The sequence below is a fragment of the Oryctolagus cuniculus genome, chromosome 7 (assembly GCF_051225735.1).
Source record: "Oryctolagus cuniculus isolate XC-2025 breed Fujian yellow rabbit chromosome 7, ASM5122573v1, whole genome shotgun sequence".
NCBI classification, from domain to species: Eukaryota; Metazoa; Chordata; class Mammalia; order Lagomorpha; family Leporidae; genus Oryctolagus; species Oryctolagus cuniculus.
This window is the reverse complement of record NC_142873.1, coordinates 4492909-4519218: the sequence shown is the minus strand read 5'-3', so window position 1 is coordinate 4519218 and position 26310 is coordinate 4492909. Positions and strand designations below refer to the sequence as shown.

At 45.0% G+C, this 26310-nt stretch overlaps 1 protein-coding gene and 1 long non-coding RNA gene across 9 annotated transcripts in view; one reads left to right on the top strand and one right to left on the bottom strand.

Annotated features, from left to right (window-relative positions):
• RABGAP1L (RAB GTPase activating protein 1 like) overlaps positions 1-26310 on the bottom strand; it is a 788382-nt gene that overhangs the window by 149685 nt on the left and 612387 nt on the right. The window lies entirely within an intron of this gene.
• On the top strand, positions 13980-18232 carry LOC149125263 (uncharacterized). The gene is made up of 2 exons (XR_016210323.1): positions 13980-14039; positions 18008-18232. It is a non-coding gene; the product is annotated as an uncharacterized LOC149125263 (long non-coding RNA).

Sequence of the window (26310 nt, the reverse complement as noted above, 5' to 3'; positions counted from 1 at the left end):
ACCCACGTGGGAGACCCGGAAAAAGCTCCTGGCTCCTGGCTTTGGATCAACACAGCTCCGACTGTTGCGGCCAACTGGGGAGTGAACCAGCGGATGGAAGACTTCTCTCTGCCTCTCCTTCTCGCTCTGTGTAACTCTAACTTTCAAATAAATATATAAATCTTCAAAAATAAACAAAGACCACAAATTAGCAACACAAACCAAACTAAACCAAACTGGAATGCAATTTGACAGTGTAAGAAATCTCATTGCAATGAAAACCTAAAATGGCTATCAAAGTGATAGCTAGAGCATTTGCCTGGATAACCTCCTGGCAGAAAGTGCCCAGCTTATCAGTACTGAAACTGTAGCCAATGGTAATTTTAATACAATAATGACACGATAATAACTTCTTATTCATATGGTAGCAAAAAGAAAAAAAAATGCAGAGCGGAAAAGGGAGATTTTGAACATGAGCAGAATAAAAGTTTTTCTACTTTATCCACATTTTGTCAGAGCATGGACTGTGGCCATGTGCTCCTGCTGATACCATTTTGAATGTGTTTTTCCCACTGAAAAATTCAGTGCAAGAGTGTCACATTTTAAAGTGATGTTTTTCTTAAGGAGGCAGGGTGGGCGGAAATAGCTGTAACATCTCAGTGTTAACTCCAGATGCTTCTATCCCAAACTCCTCACTATTCTGAGATGATAAATCATTCTTTAAGGGTCTCCAATAAGCAGAAAATTCTAGGGCTTATTCTTTTGGGAGGTAATTTGGGGAAAAAAATCTAAGACTGGTCCTTTCTTCCACTTTCATTATTTTGATTGTTTTTCTCCTTTTCTAACATGATTTCTGTTCAGACAAGAAATATTTTAGAAAGCTTGAGAATCATTTGCAAGCTCAAGCTTTCCAAGAGGAGCTGTTATTTGGCTGGTGCTTAGGATATTCCTATCCCCTCCTTGGGGTGGTATCTAAAATGAAGTACTTGTACCTGATGTATCAGAGGAAAATTGTCCTTTACCCAGTGTGCCTTTAAAGGGTGATAAGCAAAAATTCCAAATGCGCTTCCTCTATTCAGTCAATGGCCTCTTTCCACCCAAGAGTTATAGGAGCTGCGTGTTTGAGTAGTTTGATGGCCCCTCTGTGAAACAGGGAACAATAAATAAGGCCCAGGATTCAAATCTGCATGTTGTCTTGGTATATCTCCAATTACTTTAGTTTTTTTAAAATAACGTGTCTTCTAATGGAGAATACTGCGATCTTTACATAAGAGATCTGTACATGTTTACATCACATGCAATCATGTTTAAAATGTGACTAAAAAGGCACAGGCACGTCTTCAACTTCAGTGCTCGCCCTCTGGACAGGAAATGGAAAGATTATAGCACAACATGTGGCGGGATCCCTCCTGGACTGCCCTGTGTGGGTAGCCATCGACCCCACGTCATTAGCCAGTCCAGTAACACGAGGATGGAACAACCATCCCCCTACTGGCACTCACACATTTTGAGCAGTGACTCCTTGGACAGCAGATCCCTATTCATATTCGCATTTACATTGCTAATAATGAACAGGTATGTCACTGCCTAAAATGTGGCTCATCCTGGTTCTACCAACAATCTTACAAGTGTCATGGTGGGTAACAGGCAGAGATTTTAAACGGCCCCACAGACAGCTCAGCATACGCTTGTCACAGGTGATTCCGGTGGCGCTGTCACCTACGTTCTGAACACTAAGAGCACACCCAACCTGAGAGGTGCTGTGTCCTCACATACATGACTTGGTAAACAAGCTGCATGCGAATGCAATATACAGATGAATATAATGGCCTTTCAAAGGCCTCAGGCTTGAGAACTCAACCCCTTGTCAATCTGACTGGTGATTCTTTTCAGAGTAGTTCCAATTCATCTCTAAAGCAGATTTCAGTATGAGAGATATTTTTAGTTACCAGCTTATGTTTCCTTCCATACACTGAAACCGTAACTGCCAGAGAGAGGCAACACCAGATTACTGGCCAGTTACCTGGAGTCACAAAGGTGTGTGGTCTTTTAGGATGCAGAACTACATCAGACCAAGTCTGATTCCTCAGAGAGGCAGAAAATTGACTGAAATGTATTTCCTTCTCTCACTTTTTAACAAACAAAACTCCTCTCTATGGAATCTCCTCGATTAAAAACGGGATTCAGGAAAACCAGAACCTCACCTGGGCATGAAAACATTTCTATTGGGCTCTTCTGCTTCCTTCCTTTACTGGGAGAGGACCCTGGGTCTCTGAACACCGCCCCCACCCCCGGGGACCTGCACTGCACCTAACTTCCTCTTGCAATGAAAAACAGACTTTCTTCAGGGTGGGAGATTCCTTACGTACAGGGCCACCCAACGTGTCTGTTATTACACAGAAGAGATTGCATATGCATGTGAATTTGCACACAAAGAGATGAATAATTGTAAATATAAATAAAGCTGAAATACACTGGAGCGAGACATGGGAGGGAACACAGTTAAATTCAGCCAAATAAATACTGTACTCTAAAGGTTGGAATACAGGCAAACAGTCTGGAATGATTAAATTGCATTCTGTAGAAGACACCCAGCTTAATTATTCTTCTTTTATTACCAAATAATGGTATAGGATTCCTGCAGACCAATTATATCACAGAACAGTTGCTAGGTACAGTTCTCAAACCACTAAAAAGAACCCCTGCAACAGTGATTGTGGGTATTTAACTTTAACCCTTGGCAGGCAAGGAAGAAGGATGATTTTTTTTTTCTCGTTCAGGAAATCAAATAACAAACAAGCCAGACTTTCCAGTCTCATGACACAGAACCGGCAGCTTTAAGCTTTAAGCTGTTTCAGTTCAATCATGCTGGGAGAAAAGCCCAAATTTCCTACCCCAAAGATGTTGAGGTGGCCAAATTCCCTAGCGAAAAAGAAAAAAATAATCAAGTTGGCAATCAAAGGGGGGAGGCTAGAAAGCAAACCACACATGTCTAGGTAAGCAGCTATGTCTGTTGTAAAATTTAACCCTTCGGAGATAAAATAACAGAATCCTAAACCAAGAACTCAGGTATTCTGCTTTGCTGCTGAGCCTGGCCGGCCAGAAAACCATGTTTTCCCTGCCACAGAGATAACGCCACAAACGGAACCCTGACTCCAGGAAAAGAGCCATGGTCTTCTCCAGCCAATTAAGGAGTGGCGTGGGCCAGGCTCCGACGAGCTGCGCAGCGGTGGCTCTCGGCCCTTCCTTCTCAGCGGAACCGGGAGAAGGAGAAGCCAACGGGAGACCACAGCCTCTCCCAGGGATCGGGGATTCTCACAGAGGGTGGCAGCCTCCCACAAATGAAGTTCAATGAAAAACAGTCTCACCGCGAGAAGCCGAGGCACGAACAGACGATGCCCCATCCCCAGAAGTTCCAGCACCCGACAAGCATACTCATTCACCAGCTTGCTTCTCTCGTCGCGCATGTCCTGGGACTTTCTGACAGGAGGGGTGAGCTTAGCAGCTGGGGCTGGGCAGGGCACCCCTTCTTCCATGAGCAGTAAGGAGGGATCCAGAATGAGAAAGCTGGATCTCTTATCCACACTGTTAGGAACTGCGGTGGGAGAGGAGCCAGGCTGAGGTCTCCCCAGGAGGACGCACACGCCAGTCTGTACAGGGGACTGTCAGCTAATGTCTCCTCCAGAAAAACATGCTGGCTAAATTCTCCACTGTTCCAAGAGCCCCAAAGTAGACTGGAGGATGAAGAGGAGATCAAATGCTGATGGCAAATAAAAAACAGCAAAAGCAATCACATGCAAGAAAATGGCTCAGAGTGATGCGGGAGAGTTCTCGGACATGTGTGGACACGGACGAGCTGCTCAGGAGGGTCTAGCATGTGAGCGTGTGTGCGTGTGCATGTGTGTGAGAGAGAATGTGTGCGTGCAGCTGTGGCTGAGCAGGCGGCGGCGGCGGCGGCGGCAGCAGCAGCCAGGAAGCCGGGGCAGTTGCGATTCTGCAAGGAGAAAAGGATGAGCTCATTGCAATCCTTGATTCGTGACGAGCAGCGCTGTTGCTGCTGCTGCTGCCACCGCCGCCGCCGCCGCCGCCGCCTCTCGCTGTGAATCAGTAATGAAGGGGTAAGAAAGGAAGGGAGGGGAGGGAGGGAGCCCGTGAATGAGCGTGCGAGGGCGTCTCGTCTCCGGGGAGAATGCCGTAATAAGAAGCCAATGGCGAGCCGCAGGACAGATGCGCTTCCTCCTCCCAGTCCACCTTCCATCAGTGTTAGTCTGACAGCTTCTGCTGTCGAATCCTAAACCCACAGACAGATGAACTAGCTTCTCCTAACATCCGATGCTCGCAGAAAAAGCAGCCAGCCAGCCATCTAACAGGCTGACCCGTATTCACTCCAGCTTTCTAATAACGAGAACAGTGAAAGGTCTGAGCTTATCCTGGGAGATGCACACACATCCTTTCAGATCCCAGAAGAAAGGTGCTGGCGTAAAACGCTGACATATGGACCAAAGAGCAAGGGCTGAGCCCTGGAAAAACGACACGCCCTCCAGCTGAAGTGTTTATGCAGTAATGACTTCCCAACGCCAGGATGCGCGGGAGCTTTTCAGTACCTGGGGAGAGCTGGCTACAATCAAGTGGGTTTTTAGGAACACGTAATATGACAAAACAATCACCTACAGTGTAATGTTGAGAATGTACATTGAGATTCTCAAAGTAAAACTAACTTTCGTATGCCATAGGCCTTCATAAACACTCTGCTAATAGCTCCAAGCACCGATTTGACAATTTCTGGTCAAATAAAATCCTCCCTATTAAAGATATAAGCAAGAATCAGCCACAGCTGAGAACTGTGCTGTCTCTGTGATCCAGAGCTACGTTCATCTCTTGGATGTGAATAATTTAGTTGCAGCCCAGTGAAGGCAAAAGGAGAAAATCATCTTTAGCAACAGCCTCTTAATGTCAGCCTGACAATCTGCAGTTCTGTAGCTGGTCTCGGAAACACATCAGGTTCTCCAGGTGACCTGTAACATGGCACAGTGGGGCTGGGAGGGGAGCACCATTTTTTTCTTTCTTTTTTAGAAAGGGATTTTTTTTTTAAAGATTTATTTATTTACTTGAAAGGCAGAGTTACAGAGAGGCAGAGGCAGAGAGAAAGAAAGAAAGAGAGGGGGGGGGGGGTCTTGCATCTGCTGGTTCACTTCCCAAATGGCTCCAACAGCCAGAGCTGAGCCTATCTGAAGCCAGGAGCCAGGAGCGTCTTCCAGGTTTCCCATGTGGATGCAGGGGCCTAAGCATGTAGGCCATCCTCTACTGCTTTCCCAGGCCACACAAGAGAGCTGGAACAGAAGAGGAGCAGCCGGGACACAAATCGGTGCCCATATGTAATGCCAGCACTGCAGGTGGCAGCTTTACCCACTAAGCCACAGCACTGGCCCCAAGTATTTTTTTCTAAACCTTAGTTTCCTACATAACAAATAAGAGTTACAAAACCCCAATATCAAAATAGAGGCAATTTATTAACATGTCTTTGTAATCTTGATTAAAGAAAACTTATAGAACTGAGGTTAATGCAAAAGAAATAAAAAGATACTTGTTTTCTTTTTTATTTATTTATTTTTTTTTTATTTTTTGGACAGGCAGAGTGGACAGTGAGAGAGAGAGACAGAGAGAAAGGTCTTCCTTTTGCTGTTGGTTCACCCTCCAATGGCCGCCGCGGCCGGCGCACCGCGCTGATCCGATGGCAGGAGCCAGGAGCCAGGTGCTTTTCCTGGTCTCCCATGGGGTGCAGGGCCCAAGCACCTGGGCCATCCTCCACTGCACTCCCTGGCCACAGCAGAGGGCTGGCCTGGAAGAGGGGCAACCGGGACAGAATCCGGCGCCCCGACCAGGACTAGAACCCGGTGTGCCGGCGCCGCTAGGCGGAGGATTAGCCTAGTGAGCCGCGGCGCCGGCCGATACTTGTTTTCTTTAACAAAATATTGTTTGGTTTCTTTTTCTAAAATCTCAGGAGGAATGTTTTTAAATTAAATCTTTAACAAAATGTCTTAGATATGATATTTACATATTGTTAAGGCTTTTATTTCTTGCAAAAAAAGATTTCCTTGAAAACTATTCAAAGTAAATATTTTAAACAAAATGCTCAAAAGCATTATAATATTACATATACAGAAAAAGAAATATCAGGTCTCTAAGGTTTTGCAGGAAATGTTTGATGGGCTGCCTAGGGTGAGGGCAGGCTCACCTGGAAAGATGAAATTATAAGGAAGACAGAAGAGGCCCTGGGCCTTTCCTATTTTACCCCTAAACACGCACAGAGAATCACGCCATTTTCCCCTTGCTTACAAACTGGTGTTCTGCAGGGAATTTTGTTCATGCTACTGCTACATGGGTGAAAAGCACTGCTATAGACACTTCATACGTAAGGACAAGGGAGAATTTTGACCTATAAAAGGATTTAATTTTTTCAACTTATAGACAGTGAGAGAGAGACCGAGAGAAAGGTCTTCCTTTCGTTGGTTCAATCCCCAAATGGCCAATATGGCCGGCGCTGCGCTGATCTGAAGCCAGGAGCCAGGTGCTTCTCCTGGTCTCCCACGCGGGTGCAGGGCCCAAGCACTTGGACCATCCTCCACTGTATTCCCTGGCCACAGCAGAGAGCTGGCCTGGAAGAGGAGCATCTGGAACTAGAACCCGGTGCCCATATGGGATGCTGGCACCGCAGGAGGAGGATTAACCAAGTGAGCCATGGCGCCAGCCCCACGATTTAATTTTTTAAAAGCTTTATTTACTTGTTTTGAAAGGCAGAGTTGGGGGGAGGGGAGAAGGGAAGAGAGAGAGAGAGAGGGAGAGAATCCTCCATCCTCTGGTTCGCTCCCTAGAGGGGCATAACTGTCCAACTGTCTAGACTGAGCCAGGAGCCAGGAGCTTCATCCAGGTCTCCCATGTGGGTGCAGGGGTCCAAGCACGTGGGGCCATCTTCTGCTGCTTTCCCAGGCTATAGCAGAGAGCTGGATCGGAAGAAGAGCACCTGGGACTAGAACTGGCGCCACTATGGGATGCCGGCGCCACAGCAGTGGCTTTACCTGCTATGCCACAGTGCTGGCCCCAGGATTTATTTTTTTGATTGATTTTTCATTTCTTCCCTTCATTTTATTTGAAAGGCACAGAGCGAGGGAGTGCTATCATCCAACCATCTACTGGTTCACCCCTGAAATGCCTCAAACAGCCAAGACTAGTTCCGGAAGACTGAACTCTGCCAGGTCTCCCACAGGGGTCACCAGAACACAAGTCCCTGAGCCATCGCCGGCTGCCTCCCTGGTGTGCACCAGCAGGAAGCTGGATTGGAAGCAGAGGACTCAGGATCTGAAGCAGGCATTCCAGTGTGGGATGTGGGCTTCCAAAGCAGAGTGTCAACCTCCCGGCTAAATGCCCACCACAGGAAGGAAGAACTTAATGAGTCTTCAGCTTACAGGATTATTCTGATTGACTTTTTACTTTTTCAGTTTTTATTTAGTTTTCATTTTCTGTCTGAAAGATCGAGACAGAGTCAGAGATGTTCCATCCACTGGTTCACTCCCCAAATACCTGCAACAGCAGGAGCTGCACCAGTCTGAAGTTAGGAGCTTGGAACTCAATCCAGGCCTCCCTTGGGTGGCAGGGACCAACACACTGGAGCACCAGCTGCTGCCTCCTGGGGTGCGCCTTAGCAGGAAGCTGGCTTGCAAGCCGAGGAGCTGGAACTCAATCAGGCACTTGGATATGGAATACGGGTCTCTCAAGTGATGACTTAACTACTGTGCCAAATGCCTGCACTAGTAAAGAATTCACCTAAAAGGTTGCAATAAAAAGATGTAAAACTTAATTAGATGATTTTGCAACTGTATGGCTTGGCTATAATGATCACAAAAGAAGCTAAAATTAATGTACCGGGGTAGGCACTTGATCAAGCAGGCAAGACACTGGTTAAAATGCCTGTTTCCCATATTCGAATGCCTGGATTCAAAATCCAGCTCTAGTTCCTTATTCCAGCTTCCAATGAATGCAGATCCCAGGAGGCAGCAGGGATGGCTCAGGTAACTGCGTTCCTGCTGCCTACATGGGAGACCTGCATTAAGTTCCTGGTTTCTCTCTGGCCCAGCCTGGGCAGTTCCTCAAAATGCCTGTTCGAGGAATGAGCCAGCAGATGGGGAGAGCTCTGTGTGTGTGTGTGTGTGTGTGTGTGTATCCCTCACTCTGTCTCTCAAATAAAAACAAATTTAAATATAATAAGTATCCTATGTAATAATTAAAATACAATATCTTAACTTGAAAACCAAGTCATACTTAAAATATTTAGGTGCATTTAACAAAATGGTACATAAAAGGAGCTGTAACAAGTGGTCATGCATTTTAGTTTCCCCAAGGTCTCTATTGTGATTTCCTTAAAAATACTTCATGCTTCCTTACAACATTTTTATAATTCTTCAGCCCAGGTTTTATTTTCAGATTGTCCTTTCTCATTATTAGGTAAAATAAAACTAGAATATCATTCAGTGAAATGGAAGAACAGGTTCTAGTATCTCCATAAGTATCTTTTCCTCTTCCTCCCCAAACCCCAAATAATTTTTTATTGCTAATGGGATTCAGTAGCAAATACAGTGCAGTTTTTAGAAAAAATTTTGAGGGGCCGGCGCTGTGGCGCAGCGGGTTAACGCTCTGGCCTGAAGCACCGGCATCCCATATGGGCGCCGGTTCTAGTCCCGGCTGCTCCACTTCCAATCCAGCTCTCTGCTATGGCCTGGAAAAGCAGTAGAAGATGGCCCAAGTCCTTGGGTCCCTTCACTTGCATGGGAGACCCAGAAGAAGCTCCTGGCTCCTGGCTTCGGATCAGCTCAGCTCCAGCCATTGCGGCCAATTGAGGAGTGAACCATCGGATGGAAGACCTCACTCTCTCTCTCTTTCTCTCTCTCTCTCTCTGTCTCTGCCTCTCCTCTCTGTGTAACTCTTTCAAATAAATAAATAAATCTTTTAAAAAAATTTTTGAGTTATAAAATAGTGCAAAAAATGGAATAGCAAGAAAAACTAATGAATTAACCAGCTAATAACGTGATTTCTCAAACTTCCTATACTATCACAAAAGAGATTTTTTTTTAATTCTGAAAAGTAAGTTCCACAGCAAGTTAAAGGGAATCGGGGAAATCTGGATAAGGTCCATATAGGAGAGGGAAAATCGTTCCTCTCTGTCTTCCTAGGTTCTCTGCCTCGGGTCCTGCAAATAAGCCTGATCAAAGGCAGATTACCAAGAGAAAAGCAAACAGGGGCTTAACACAGGCAGTGTGCATACACATGGCGGTAACTCAGGAATGAGTAACTCAAAGAGCGTCTAGAACGTGGGGCTCACATAGCATTCAAGCAAAGAACAATAATTTCCTACAGAAGTTCAAGACAAAGGGAAAGGACTTTGAGCTGCTATATGTGGAAGGCAAATATGACGACGGGGAAACTCACGGTGGCTAAGGGCAAGTTGTAAGGTTTGTTTATTGCTACTCTACATGTAGGTTCCTTCCTGATACCATCTCATATCTGGAGATAAGGCTGTGGCCCCTTCCTGGTATGGAAATGATAGGAGAGGAGAATGTGTTTTCCACTCTCAGGCGCGTGAGAGACAGCTTTTTCTCAATCACCTTTAGCCCACATTGAACTTTCAGCCAGAGTGATATGCTGGAATGTTTTATATTCTATATTAACAATATGGCCAGGTGGCATGCTCCGAACCCCTTTGTATCCACGGAGAGAGTCAGGGAGTCGGATAGACAGGCAGTACTCCCAAAGCCTGGGTCTGACGACCAGAACGTCGCCCCTGGAGCGCTGGCAGCAGCAGGTGCAGGCGGAGCAGTCTCGGTTAGAGCCTGGCATTACAGTGCTCTTCTTGAGCCCCTCCAGGTGTCACGCTCGCCAGACACGTTCAGGACAGAAAAACATTTCCACTGAAAAACGCAAAGCATATTTGTCTTAATTCATGGACCTCTAATTAAGAACGATGAGTACAAAAACGCAATTCTATGTGGTTCGGTAGTTACCAAGAGGAAAATGGAAACACTTGCCAACACAGGGGAGCTTCAGATCAGGGCGGTATCCAAACACCAAGGTAAAGCATGGTGCAACAGATGCCAGGAGGGAGGAATGCACGCTGTGTGTTAGGATGGAAGCATGACTCTGTTGTCCACAGCAGACCCACACAGAACTGGGCTCACATGAGGGAGACTGGTCTGGTTACAAATTCAGCAGTTATGACAACTAACATTTCTTTAAGAACAAAACAGGGGGCTGGGCTGTGGCTCAGCAGGTTAAAGCCCTGGCCAGCAGCGCCAGCATCCCTTAGGGGCACCAGTTTGAGTCCTGGCTGCTCCACTTCCAATCCAGCTCCCTGCTAATGTGCCTGCGAAACCAACAGAAGATGGCACAAGTCCTTGGGCCCTTGCACTGACATGGGAGACCTGTAAGAAGCTCCTGGCTCCTAGCTTTGGATTGGCTTAGCCTTGGTTGTTGCAGCCATTTGGGGAGTCCATCAGGAGATTGAAGACCTCTCTACCTCTCTTTGTAAGTCTTTCAAATAAATAAAATAAATCTTAAAAAAAAAAAAAAGAGTGAAACAGGGCATTGTTTATTACATCACCTTATAATCACATTTACTAGCTGCATGATATAGCTAAGTTACTGACACTCTCTAAGTGACAACATCCCTTACCTGGTCAAATTTCTCTGAAAATTTAACAAGTTAATAAAGAATTCTCTCATAGGGCCTAGCACATGGCGGGTACAAGATAGCTAACAGCTGTCTTCATTCTTTCCAAGAAGTCATGTAGAGGAGGGCATTTATAAAAGCCATTGTGAGGGCTGGTGCGGTAGCATAGCAGGTAAAAGGTGCTACCCGCAGTGCCAGCATCCCATATGGGAGCCAGTTCGAGCCTTGATGCCCCAGTTCCAATCCAGCTCCCTGCTAACATGCCTAGGAAAGCAGCAGAAGATGGCCCAAGTGCTTGGGCCCCTGCACTTGCGTGGGACACCCAGAAGAAGCTCCTGGCTCCTGGCTTCAGATAGGCCCAGCTCTGGCCCTTGCAATCATTTGAGGAGTGAGCCAGAGGATGGAAGATTTCTCTCTCTCTCTCTCTCTCTCTCTCTCTCTCTCTCTGCCTCTCTCACTTGCACGCACACATTCTTTCTCTAACTTACCTTTCAAATAAACAAATCCTTAAAATAGAAAAAGAACTTTTCCCTACCAAAATCAATTCAATAATATTCCAGATAGTCTTGGCAGCATAACTAGTGGCTTAGCACCTATCTTGTGACCAGATCTGTAATGCTTTGAATAACACAACAACTTCTTCCATAGCATCTTGGGGATTGTTCATTTTGTCTCTGCTTCCGTATCTTCACTGACAGGTACCTCAAGGGGCTGCCTATTTCCTTACTGGACATTTCTATTTGATAGAAAAGGATTTCATGACAGTAAGCCAGAAATCTGCAATTTCAAGTCACTGGACTCAGTTACATATAAATATTTTAGCTGCTTCACTGAGGTATAATTGACATAACACAAGCTGTAGATATCTAACGTAGATCACATGACGTATGATATATGTGGGTATAATTATATACCCGTGAAACTATTATTACTTCGAATGCCAGAAACCTACCCATCATCTTGAAAAATTTCTCTTTCCTTTGTATTTCGGGCTTTTGTGTGTGTGTAGTTAGAGCACTGTAGGTAAGAGCCACTTCAGTTAAAAAGTCTACTTTTTTTTTTTCCTGTGGCATTAATGAAAATATTTTAAGATGATCTTAATTTTTTTTTCCCCATCTTAATCGTTTGTGTTGCGGAGTCTTCTATGAGCTGATTTTTTACCATTTTAGACTGTTTACAATCCTGCCGGCCTCTTTGAATGCTCTCTCTCAATATCTGTTTCCCACCCTGAAAAACACGGTCTGGAGATAACAGAATCATAAGATAATGGGATCTTGTTAGCGCCTACAGAATACCAAGTCTATCATATTTCTACTCTTAATGAAAACATGGAAGCAGCAGGCAAGTGACCGCCCGCAGTCTTACCCTGGTCAGAGGCAGCTCCAGGAACCTGCAGGACCCCAGAGTGCAGAGGTGCGCCGGGCAGGGTACCCGGCACTGCCTGCACTGTCGCCGGCCAACTTTCAATCAACACAGCCCATGAAGACCTCCTACTAGAAGATGACGCTTCACCACTGTGTTCCACAAGGAACTGGCCCAGGTCCTGTGCCTGCCATCCGCCGTGAACGAATCTAAGGTGTTAAAATTTGAGTTGCAAGGGGGCTGTCCACAATTCGGTCCAGAGAACAGTCACTTCTAAACACAGACTTGTGGTGCTACAGTGTACCTGTCTTCTCAATTTTTAACGAGAATCACACTCACTCTCAGGGAGTTCAAGGAACTCAGTCACAGTGTCTATGGTGGTGGTGGAGTTAAAAAGTTCATGGAAATTTACATTATCTTTTAATTCCACAGTTTTAGGGATATCTTTAATTAGAACTGCTTCCTTAAAGCCATGTTAGCGACACAGGCCTGAAACCAGAAGGTGTCGCAGTCCTTTCACTCCTGTCCCTGAGCAGTGCGTGTACAGAGCTCATATGATTTCCAGGCTGAAGCAGACGGCGTAAGTATTAGCAGATGCCCGTTTTTAATTTGAAATTGATCAATATAGAATTTTGACTATTCCCTAAAGCCAGACCTGCATTCATTTTTTTCTTTATGTGTCTGTGTGGATTTTGTTGTTGCTGTTAATAAAATTAATGAGGTGTTATACCCACCTTGGTAAGTTGTGAACTGTTTTTACCATCTTCCTACCATAACCTCCAATTCACTGTCAAATTTGTATCTCTAGCATTTATATGTAACAGAATTTTAGGCACTGTTAACAGCTGTCACTGTGAAAAAAATTGTATTTTCATTTTTATATGGGTCAACCCATCATTAGCAAGTGAATTTGTTTCTGCAAAATGAGTATGTCAAGATGGGGACATTTATTTAATGAACATCTGTGTTCTGAAATAAAGGTGATAACTGATTGCAAATCCCCCTCCCGTGCCTCACCCCCCCCCCCAGCCATGGCTTCAGTTGGATTCAGCTGAATTTTAGAGGTGGGAAAATCTTAAGAGTCACGATGGCTTTTCTTCTACTTTTACTGGAGGTCATCTGCTTCCCCTCCATTTCTCTTGTGAGCTCAACACCTGTCCACATGCGGTTCTGCCACAGGCTGCCTTGCACGATGACACGGAACAAGACAAGTGTCTATGGGTTGTGATGCCTGACGGGCTCCTTTATTTATCTCATGCTCATATCTGTTGCAAGCAAAGCTTAACAAGGTAACTTGCATAGCACAGACTCTTGATAAACACAAAGTTACTAAAAGTATGGATAATAGCTACCTTTTTTCAGAGTTCATAAGGCCCATGAACTATATCAAGCCCTTACTATATATTATTGCATTTGATTAGAACAACCAACTATGTCCATTTACATAGGAGACACCTGAGCTTGTAAAAGTTAAGTGTTTGCCTAAGGTCATGAGTTGGTGATACAGTTCAAGACATAATACCCCAAAATATAGTATTTTAGCATATTGATTTTTATAAACTCCAGGAATCTGAGGAACACTGGGAAGGACCTTTCTCCACCTTACTGCCCTGAAGCAGGTCATAAGACCCTCATGTAGCAGGTGTCTTCCCGCTACCTGAGAAGACCAAGGGATCACAAGGAGAAGCTGAAAGAATACATCTTGATAAACATCTGCCCAATCTACTATTTTTAGGCCACACTCCTGCCCAATCACATTTTCAAACAACTCTCCATTCTTCACCAAGTCTAGCATTAAAATACTAAGATTTAACCATTTCTTAGATCTTCGTTTTCTTTTGAAGTTTTTTGCATTACATAAACTTACATCAATAAGTCTGTATATTTCTCACATTAATCTATGAATCTGTCTTTTGTTACAGGGGACTTGAACAAAAACGTGGAAAGGTGGAAGGAAACATATGTTTCTTTTTCTACACTAGTAAGTGGTAACTGCAACTATACTTTTTGGATAACCATACTTTTTTTAAATAAAAGATTTATTTATTTATTTATTTGAAAAGTAGAGTGACACAGAGTTAGGAGGTATCTTCCATCTGTTGGTTACTCCCAAATGCCTACAACAGCCAAGGCTGGCCCAGGCTGAAGCCAGGAGCCAGGAACTCCACCTTGGTCTCCCACATGGGTAGTGAGAACTTGGGGAATCATTGGGTGTCTCTCAGGTGCACCAGCAGGAAGCTGGATCAGAAGTGCTTATTGGGGCTGGTGCTGTGGCGCAGAGGGTTAAAGCCCTGGCCTGAAGCGCCGGCATCCCACATGGGCACCGGTTCTAGTCCCAGCTGCTCCTCTTCCAATCCAGCTCTCTGCTATGCCCTGGGAAAGCAGCAGAAGATGGGCCAAGTGCTTGGGCCCCTGCACCCGCTTGGGAGACCCAGAAGAAGCTTCTGGCTCCTGGCTTCGGATTGGTGCAGCTCCGGCCATTGCAGACAACTGGGGAGTGAACCAGAGGATGGAAAACCTCTCTCTCTCTCTCTGTCTCTACCTCTCTCTGTAACTCTTTCAAATAAATAAATCTTAAAAAAAAAAAAAAAAAAAGAAGTGTTTATTGGCTAAGACTCAAACCAGGCACTCTGATATGGGATACAGGCATCCCAAGTAGCTGCTTAATATGCTGTACTACAATATCCACCCTATACACATCTTTTTTTTTTTTTTTTTTTGAAAGACAGACATAGACGGTGTCTTCCACCCACTGGTTCACACTCCAAAAGCCACAACAGCCTGGGTCTTCTACGTGGATGGTAGGGACCCACCTACTTGATCTATCACCTACTGCCTCCCAGTGTGCAAAGGCACAGGCAAAAAAAAAAAAAAAAAAGACAAAATAGACAAAAAAGAATTATATCCAACTAAGAAGTTTTTGCACAGAAAAGGAAACTATCAACAAAGTGAAGACACAATTAACAGAATGGAAGAAAATATTTGGAAATTATTAACCTGACAAAGTATAAATATCTAGAATATACAAGGAACTAAAAAATGCAACAACAAAATAACAATTCAGTTAAGAAATAGGTACGGGATTGGAACAGACATTTCCCAAAAGAGAAATACAAGTGGCCAACAAACACAGGCAAAAATGCTCAATATCACTGACAGGAGGGAACTGCAAATCAGAGCCACGATTATGTGTCATCTCACTTGAGTAAGAACATGTAATAACAAATGCTTGTGACAATGTGGAAAAGGGGACCCTTACACACTGTTGATAGGAATGCAAGTTAGTATAGCCATTGTGGAGAAGAGTATGGAGGTTCCTCAAAAAAACTAAAAGTAGTCTAGCATTATCACCCAGCTAAACCTCTTCTGCATATGTATCACAAGGAGTAAGATGAGCATATGAAAGAGACACTTACACTCCCGCATTCATGGTAGCACTATTCACAAGGGCAACAACACGGAATCAACCTCCATGTCCATCAACGGATGCAGGGCAACGGAAATGTGGTACCTCTACACGACGGACCATTAGTCAGCCATAAAACCCTAATGTTTACAGCAGGATGGACAGAACTGAAGATCATTATGTTAAGACAAATAGAAAGACAAATACCATGTGTTTATTCTTATAAGCAGAAGTTAAAATAATAATATTGGTGATAATAATTATACATACATTAAGTATATCTATTTGATCTGAGTTTAAAATAGTGATAAGCAGTCTAGGAAAGGTGGAGGAGGCAATGAGGGAGGCTGGATAATGGGTACCAACACACAACAGCAGTAGGATGAAAGTAATGGGTTCCAATATTTTGCAGCCCAGTGGGGAGTCTACAGCTCATAATGATGTATGATATTCTATAAAAAGAACTGGAACAGAGGAGCAGGTAGACTCTAAATAAAAAGAGAACATGCAGAACTGGACAGGCTGGTTGCCTGGTATGGGCATTCTATGCTGTGTGTGTTTTGATATGTTGACCCTGAAATGTGGGCAAGTGTTATGTATTAATACAAAATGGAAAATAAAATCCTTGTCCTTTTGAAATGTGTATTTTAATCAGAGAAGAAAGAAAGTAAGCATAAAAAAATTCAGAGAAGAGAAAATATAGGCACAATAGAGCATTTCGAATACAAAAGAAAAAAATGTGCTTGCTTTTCTTTCGCTAATTCATCTCCTGCTACAAATGGTCTCAGCTAAGAACTCAAGCTTTCTAGAGAAAACACTATTGTCTCCTCCCCTGCAGCAGGCCACTGCGTTCACCTCACTCACCAGGATGTTCCCAGCGCCCGCAAGAAGCTCCTGGCTTCAGCCTGGTTCAGCCATGGCCATTGTGGCCATTTGGGCAGTGAACCAGTGGATGGAGAACCTCTCTCTCTCTCTCTCTCTCTCTCTCTCTCCCTCTGTCTGTAACTCTGCCTCTCAAGTAAACAAATAACTCTTTAAAAAAAACTTAACATGGTAACCATTATGCATTGCAGTGGAAAACTTATACACTGTACCCAAATGCAAAAACTACACTACTGCTTTTATGTCTACTGATCTGGCCCCCGCCCAGCTCTCAGACCACATTTTCTGCTTCTCTGTATTTCATCCACTCAGGCATTCACCATGCTTTAGTCACCCTGGCATTCTTTCAGTTTTGAACACATAAAGCTTAGGCTGCCTCATGGCCTTCGTACTTGCCATTTCATATTCTTGGCTCTACCGCATCATTCAATTCTGAAGTCATTTTGCTCACAGGGGCCTTCTTCTCCCATTGTTTCTAACAGAAGGCAGTAACACAGTGGATTCTCTTGTTTGCTTTCTGTCATGACATTGATCGCTACTTGATATTGTTTACTTTCTTATGATTTATTACCTCTCTGTCCAACTAGAAAATATCAGGGAAAATTCATTATGAAAAAGAGAAAGAGCTCTGAAAAATCTTTACTGACAGGGTGTTAAATAAAAATAAACACAAACCAAGATTCCTAGTCCAGCTTGTTGCATTCATTCATTCATTCATTTTTACGTTGAAAAAGATTGTAATTTGACATAGCCTTTGAACCTCTCTTTCCTTTAGCAACAAAGAGGCAACTAAAGTAACCCCTTGACATTTATAGATTTAATATTTATTGCTTCTGTTCTTGCCGGGAGAGCCCACAGGGCCACAACACAGCAACTTGTGGGTTGGCTGAGGTATGAATTGAGTTAGTGCCATGTAGCAGACGGTGAGTAAGCCTCACTCTTCTCAGTTATTACACGTTCTTATGACGAAGCAATTATTTCTCTGAATTTAAAAAATGAAGGCTCTGGACCACCACTGTAACACAGCAGGCTAAGCTTCTGCCAGCTACGTCAGCACCCCACACTGGAGTGCTGGCTTCAGGCCCAGCTGCTCTGCCTCCAATCCAGCCTCCTGCTAACGTGCCCCAGGAAAAGCAGGGAAGATGGCCCCCGCCATCCATGTGGGAGACGTGGATGGAGTTCCTGGCTATGGCCTGGCTCAGACCCAGCCACTGTAGCCATTTGGGGAGGGAACCAGTGGATGAAGATCTATGTGTATGTGTGTATGTGTGTTTGTGTCGTCTTCTCTCACTCTCTGCTTGAGAGAGAGAAAAAGAGAGAGAGGGAGAGAATGCAGAAGGAGGGAGGGAAGTTGGTTGGTTGGTTTTAAAAAATGAAGCAGCTTAGGGGTCGGTGCTGTGGCACAATGGATTAAAGCCCCAGCCTGCAGCACTGGCATCCTATATGGGCGCCTCTTTCAAATAAATAAAATAAATCTCTAAATGAAGAAACTGAGCAAAAAAAAAAAAAACCCATTGGTATTTAAAATTAGGAAATTTAAGAGTATCTTAGAATAAGTCCTTCATGAATGTTGTTTTACTTCCCTTGAACCCATGCTTATATACACTAAAGAAAGCAGACCACAGTCCAACTTCTTATTTTTTCCTTTTTTGTTTTCACAGGCCTACTAAATTGGGCTACCAGGTTAACTGAAGTGATTCCTTCAGAATGTCATGATTAACACCAAATGCTGTATTTCCAAAAAGGCTAATATTGATCCACAGCCATCATAAAAACTGGCCACAGAAAAACGCAGAAACCACTGTAGACATGTTAAGTAGCTGAGTCACTGTGGTTTTGGTTAAAGAGGAAAGGTTTTTCTATTTAAAAATAAAGATATCCTCTTATCAGTGTTTAAAGCGTCCTGTGAGCTTTGGATAATACATGTTATATAACTGTCAGCTCCTCTAGGAAGGAGAAGGAAGTTAGGAAGCCAAAACAACTAGAAACACAGTACAGACAGAGGGGACAGATGAATCCATGGACAAGGGGTAGAAGGAGAAATCTTCCCTACTCCACGTCCGTACTGAGCTGGAACTGTGCTCAGTGCTAGGGAGGATACAAAGCCAGCTCACACTGTGCTCTCTGCCTGCAGTGGCACTGGAGGACACAATGGAGGACACAGACTGGGACACCTGGGACACCTTCAGGGGCTAATGTGCCCAGGAAGTAGATCTGAAGCCGGGCTGCCAAGGCACATCCAAGGCTAGACTATGATGAAGATGGAATGCCAGAGGGATGGGCCTTACCGTGCACGACACGCAGGGAGTAAGGCTATGGAGATCATGTAGAGGGGCATAGCCCGGTATCAGAGAGCACGGTACCTCAAGAGAAGAGGAGACACTGACAAGCCGGAAAGCTCCTGCAGTAATCCAAACGTGAGAAAGTAAGAACCTGCCAGGAGCGGCGGCCACACAGTGAGAGGCACGCCTGAATCTGAGAAGCACCATAGAGGGAAACAGCTCCTCAGTGTTTCTGTGTGACTGTCCAGCATGCACATGGCTTAGTACACCTTTGTACTAAGTTCATCTAAGTACTAAGTACTTTGTATAGTTCATCGATACAACACAGCCAGAAAGATGCACTCTTTACTAAGCCAAGGGACTGGATTGTCACAGAGGAATGGAGCCCCTTGCTAAGTGAACAGAGGGTCTCTCAAAGTTCCTGACTTTGAGGCACACAATTGGTTTTAAGAATCACTTGATTCACTCATTTCCCTTTAAGTCTAATTATTAGTAGAGATCAAGCCATACCACACCAAATCAGAGCAAGCAGAAGCTGACTTTGGATCACTATTCAATTACCTAGGGATACTCTGGTTATCAGTAAATGCGCCGTAAGTGAGAATAGCTAAGGTCTGGTGAGCTGCCTTCTCCACAAAGAATACTTTACAGCAACTTTCTTCCTTAAAACTGAAGAAAGAACATGCATGGAGGGAGAGGAGACAGGAGGGGAGGGGAGGAGGGAGGGCAGGAGGGAGGGAAGGTAGGGGGGAGGAGGGAGGGGAGGAGGGAGGGGAGGAGGGAGGGAAGGGAGGAGGGAAGAAGGGAGGGGAGGAGGGAGGGAGGGAAGGAAGGAGGGGAGGAGGGAGGGGAGGAGGAAGGAAAGTTAGGAGGGAAGAAGGGAGGGGAGGAGGGAGGGAAGGAAGGAGGGGAGGGAAGGGAAGGAAGGAGGGAAGGAGGAGGGGAGGAGGGAGGGGAGGGAAAGGAAGGAGGGAAGAAGGGAGGGGAGGGGAGAAGGGAAGGAGGGAGGGGAGGGAAAGGAAGGAAGGAGGGAAGGAGGAGGGGAGGAGGGAGAGGAGGGAAAGGAAGGAGGGAAGAAGGGAGGGGAGGGGAGAAGGGAAGGAGGGAGGGGAGGAGGGAAGGAGGGAGGGAAGGAGGGAGGGGGGAGGAGGGGAGGAGGAAAGGGGAGGAGGGAAGGAGGGGGGAGGAGGGAGGGAGAGAGAGAAAGGCCCAGTCCACACATCCAACTGTTCCCCAGTCTCCACTGCAGTACACAGGAAACACTGCTCAGTTTATCCTCCTCCACCCCTACTGTGCAGCCTTAATTAAAGAAGCCATCATCACAAAGCAGTTATAATCAAAACAGCCCAGTACTGGTACAAAAACAGATGATTAGACCAATGGAACAGAACAGAAATGCCAGAAATCAATCCAAGCATCTACAACCAACTTACTTTTGACAAAGGAGCTAAAACCTATTCCTGGAGCAAGGACAGTCTCTTCAACAAATGGTGCTGGGAAAACTGGATCTCCACATGCAGGAGTATGAAGCAGGACCCCTACCTCACACCTTACATGAAAATCCATTCAACATGGATTAAAGACCTAAATCTATGACCTGATACCATCAAATTACTAGAGAACATTGAGGAAACCCTGCAAGACACTGGCACAGAAAAAGAATTCTTGGAAAAGACCCCAGAGGCACAGGCAATTAAAGCCAAAATCAACAAATGGGATTACATCAAATTGAGAAGCTTCTATACTGCAAACAAAACACTTAGGAAAGTGAAGAGGCAACCGACAAAATGGGAGAAATTATTTGCAAATAATGCAGTAATGCAGTTATAAAGGATTAATAACTAGAATGTGTAAAGAGATCAAAAAAATTCCACAACAACAAAACAAACAACCCAGTGACGAAAGTAGCCAAGGACTTAAATGGGCATTTTTCAAAAGAGGAAAATCCAAAGACCAACAGATACATGAAAAAATGCTCAGGATCACTAGCCATAAGGGAAATGCAAATCAAAACCACAATGAGGTTTCACCTCATCACTGTTAGAATGGCTTTCATACAGAAATCTACAAACAACAAATGCTGGAGAGGATGTGGGGGGAGGAGGTATCCTAATCCATTGTTGGTGGGAATGTAAACTGGTAAAACCACTATGCAAGTCAGCTTGGAGATACCCCAGAAATCCGAATATAGACCTACCATATGACCCAGACATCCTACTCCTGGGAATTTACCCAAGGGAAGTAAAATCAGCAAATAAAAGCATTATCTGCAGCTCCAAGTTTATTGCAGTTCAATTCACAATAGTCAAGACACGGAATCAACCTAAATGCCCATCAACTGAAGACTAGATAAAGAAATTATGGGATATGTACTCTATGGAATACCACACAGTGGTAAAAAAAAAAAAATCCAGTCATTTGCAACAAAATGGATGAATCTGGAAAACAGCATGCTGAGTGAAATAAGCCAGTCCCAAAGGGTCAAATACCATGTTCCTCCCGCTGTGATAACTAACAAGGCAGCTAAAAGGTAATCTATAGAAGTGAAATTGACACTTTGAGAAGCAATGACTTGAACAGCCCTTGTCTTGACTGTTTTTTCCTTTCTTTTCTTTTCTTTTTTTTTTTTTTTAATTAATGGAGAATGGAACTGGGAATGGGAGAGGGAAGAGGTGGTGGGCTGGGAGTGGGAGTGGGGTGGGAGGGCAGGTATGATGGGAAGAATCACTATATTCCTAAAGTTGTACTTCTGAAATTTGTACTCATTAAATCAGTGGTTTTTTGGGGGGAAAAAACAAAGACGCCATCATCATTTCTCCCCGGACTATTCTAATAGGCTAACTGGTCTTCCTACTGATTAAGACTGCTTTAATTTCATTCTCAGTCTCTGGAGCTATATTCCTAAGATACAATATCTGATCATGCAATTGTTTGAAGGCATCTACTGGGCCACACCCTAGAGAGCTCAAATGGTCCTGTTGCTGCTTTTAAATTTCATGTTGATTTACTTGAAAGTCAGAGAGAGACAGAGACAGAGACAGAGAGAGAAAACTGAGCTTTCGTACACTGATTCATTCCCCAATGCCCACAGTAGCCAGGGCTGGGCCAGGTCAAAGCCAGGAAGCTGGGAACTCAATCTGAGTGTCCCACATGGGTGGCAGGGACCCAGCTCCCAACCATCACGTTTTGGCCCTAGGGTATGCATTAGCAAGAGGCTGACACCGGAAGCAGAGCTGGGACTTGACCCGATACTCTAATGTGGATGTCTCAAGTGATAGGGTCTTAACTGCTGCACCCGTTAACTGCCACCTGTTTCTAAAGGAGCCTTCACTGCTTTAGCTCTCCAAATACCAGGGTTAGCTTTGTCATTTTGCTCGGAAGTGAAAACACATTATTTTGTTTAAAGAATTCTTCAGCAGCAAGTGTGCTCAGCAAGAACTCTTGATTTCTTCTCCCTATCCTAAAATTGCCTAAACATAGCATAAAACACCAAATCAAAATAACTACAATTACAATTATATGTACACATACAAGAAAGATTTCTTTGTTTATCTGAAAGACTGAGTGAGAGTGTGAGAAGGAGAGAACGGAGATCTTCCATCTTATGGATCATCCCCAAATGCTCACAATAGCTGAGCCCTGGCCAGGGTAAATCTAGGAGCCAGGAATTCCATCCAGGTCTTCCACGCAGGGCCCTCTTCTGATGCCTCCAGAGTGCATTAGCAGGAAGCTGGGTCAGAAGCAGAGGAGCCAGGTGCCATCTCAGGCACTCCCATATAAGATGCAATCAACCCAAGCATTAGCTTAACCTTTATACCACAACACTTGCCCTTACTACTATATTTATAGTTCCATTACTGTTTATTTATTTTACTAAAGTAATAGCTGAATGATATACTAACCTTAATATGAGAGCAAGACCTAATTGTCTATTTGAAAATCATTTCATGAAAATCCTGTATTTTGAAATACGGCAGTATATTCTTACCAAAAGAGACACAGAAAGAAAAGAAATGCAGGCCGGCGCCACAGCTCACTAGGCTAATCCTCCGCCTAGCGGCGCCGGCACACCGGGTTCTAGTCCCGGTCGGGGCGCCGGATTCTGTCCCGGTTGCCCCTCTTCCAGGCCAGCTCTCTGCTGTGGCCAGGGAGTGCAGTGGAGGATGGCCCAGGTGCTTGGGCCCTGCACCCCATGGGAGACCAGGAAAAGCACCTGGCTCCTGGCTCCTGCCATCGGATCAGCGCGGTGCGCCGGCCGCAGCGCGCCGGCCGCGGCAGCCATTGGAGGGTGAACCAACAGCAAAAGGAAGACCTTTCTCTCTGTCTCTCTCTCTCACTGTCCACTCTGCCTGTCAAAAAATAAAATAAAATAAAAAAATAATAATAATAAAAAAGAAACTCCAGGGTTGCCTTAAAAAAAAAAGAAAAAGAAAGAAAAGAAATGCTACCAAGGACACAATCCTATCTGAAATATACTACCTTCCATTACTTTATAATTAAGAGCTCACTTAGACTTCAACGACTAAGAAGAAAAAGAACGGCGGCTTCCTTCCCAGTGTTGACGTGGAGATGCCCCAAGCAGGAGAGCACGCAGAACGTGTGAAGGCCCAGGAACGAAGCAGCAGCTCCCTCCCTCCACGCCGCCCCCAGCCTCATCTCCAGTCTGCCCTCCTTTATGCCACTATGATTTGCTTTCCTGTCAGTTCAGTCTGTCCTTGGCTTTGTACTCAGGCTCCTGATAGGCACCTTAGGGCAGCCTTGCTTAATGGTCCATGCTTGTCTTGGTTGCCTCCTTCAGCTCTGCTTAACTTTCAACCTTTGCAATGCATTACTACCTCGGGTAGATGTTCCCGTTAGCAGACCAGGACCTGCTGGGTCAGGCTCTCCTACTTCCTTCCACAACAGGGGAGGGATTCAGACTGCTATAGTATAAAGGAAAGGAATCTGAGAGATGATAAATATAATAAATTGACAACAGAATTCTAGAGAAGGGAAAAAAGATAAAAGTAGTCAACTTTATAGTTATTCACATAAGAAGGGAAAATACCAAAGATTATAAAAAGACGCTCAGTCATATCTCATTTATCAACAAAGAACTAATTTCAAACTAAGGATTAACAGAGACTTGAATATGCTGTTGTAATTCTACTTTAGCATCTCATATATTAGGAATGAATTTAAATAATGAAGTCATTCGGTGAAGAACTGCCTCAGGAAGACCTAGGAATATATTTATAGTCCTCCTCTGGTACTCCCTCAAACCCACATCCCAGTCCACTGTACCCATAAGAAGTCTAATGTCTCCCATGATGCCAAATGCTACCCACGCAGAAACAAAGAGCTGCCCCCAGACGAGAGAAATAAATGAAGAAGCTACCGCCACGGGGTTTCCTTCAAATTCCTTGAACAGCACTACAGTAAAGCAGGCATTTAAAAGCCCTCACTTGAGAGGTGGGGGTGATGCTCCTTGGGACACCTGCATCCCACCTGGCAGTGTCTGGGTTGAAGTCCCAGTTCTGCTCCCAACTCCAGCTTCCTACTAGTGTGCACCTTGGAGCCAGCAGGTGATGGTTCAAGTGACTGGGTCCCTGCCATCCACATGAGAGATCCGGATTGAGTTCCTGGCTCCTGGTTCCAACCTGGTCCAGCCTGGGGCCCAGCCCTGGCTTTTGCCAGCATTTGGTGAGTGAAGCAGTAAACAGTACTCCCTGACAGCTAGCCCTGTTTAGGCTAACAGTGTAATGGAATAACGTAAACCAGAGAAAGGTAAGTGATGATGGAGGTGAGATGTGAGCTAACTTTGGAAAACGGTCTAGGTTCACAGGGGACGGCAGGAAGCTAGCCCAGAACACGGAGCTGACAGGCCTGAGAGGGCACGGCTGTCTCCAGTCCACTTTCCGTGACTGCAGACCATGATGCGGTTGGAACCACCCAACTGAGCAGGGCATGGAGGATTTTCAGAAACAGACTAAGGCCTCTGAACCTAAGCGTCCACATTTAGGAGTCAGTTAAATTCCATTAAATCTGAGAAAAGTGGGATGGAAACAGAACAAGGCCATATTGTTATTAGTGTGTGATTAAATAAGACTTTTTTTCCCCTCCCTTCCCCTACTGAGACAGGACAGAAATAGGACTCACTAAATCCAGCCCTTCCCAACCTGTTATGTATCCACCTCTGGACCTGATAGGCATCCAGCTCCAAACCAATCAGAAACGAACAATGTCCAGACTCTAACTTCAAAAGACCCCTACTGCCCTGCGACCTTCTTACCCAACCTGCATGCATGCCCAGGACAGCCCAGGGTGACTGACGTGGCCTTCCTGGGATGTCAGTGTGAGTTACACATTCCATTTTGACCACGTGTGTGCAAAAAAACACACAAGCAACAATAAAACACATCACAGCGCCTGCACAGACTACTGAGTAGGGTGCAAATGTCTGGTGCTAGGGGAGATGAGGCAGGACTCCTGGTCAGGTGCTAAGGTGGAATCGACATGCCTCCCCAACCTCTTAACAGCTCCAGTCGGGAAGCCAGCAGTGCTGTCTCCCTTGGTTCGAGCATAAGCCCCAACACACCTGGTTTGGGCTGAACGGTGGCCTCTCGTCTGTCTCTAATTGCAAAGGAGCCAAAGGACTTGAGGTCAGTGATACCAGCAGCCTCTAAGCCTTTCTAGATTGGGAAACACGGGACTTGGCATTCAAAGAAAGGGGTTCAATACTTATAATCTATGAGAAAAGGTTTGTAAAAACAACAGCAAATGCTAAATATTAATCAAAAGAAGAAAGATGAGTATCGTTTATTTCTAATATAAAACCTGAAAGCAAAGTTTTCCCTTTAGGGTAAACCTAAACCATTTCACACATGGTTGTAGACAGAGTACGGTGTGCTTCAACAGAACAAAGTGATGAGTTAACCTTTGCCCCCTTGCTGCTCTGTGCACCGATTCTGGAATTAGGGATGCTTGCTGAATGGCAGAAGTGCTCTTGCCAACTAGGGACAAAAAGCAAACCTCACACGGTGCTTAAGAAATAAGCAGCTAATTGCAGAATGCAAGACACACACATAAGAAACATTCAGATAACAATGAAAGGCAGCAAGTTAGTGTCACGGTCAATGCTACATAGTCTAATTGAAGCAGACGTTCATTTAGGGCAGAGGGCCCAGACCTTCTCTTCAATGGAGCCACACCATTAGGGCTAGGAAGGCTCTGTACTACATAAAGAAAAGGGAATATGACATGTGAGACAAAAATGCTTTCAGATTGCAGTGTTGATGGCCGGTGCCGTGGCTCAATAGGCTAATCCTCCGCCTGCGGCGCCGGCACACCGGGTTCTAGTCCCGGTTGGGGCACCGGATTCTGTCCCGGTTGCCCCTCTTCCAGGCCAGCTCTTTGCTGTGGCCCGGGAGTGCAGTGGAGGATGGCCCAAGTGCTTGGGCCCTGCACCCCATGGGAGACCAGGAGAAGCACCTGGCTCCTGGCTTCGGATCAGCGTGGTGCGCCGGCTGCAGCATGCCGGCCGCAGCGGCCATTGGAGGGTGAACCAACAGCAAAGGAAGACCTTTCTCTCCCTCTCTCTCTCTCTGTCCATTCTGCCTGTCAAAAAAAAAAAAAAAAAAAGAGAGAGAGATAGAGAGAGAGAGAATGCAGAATGCAGTGTCAGAGTTCAGCTGGAAGACTTC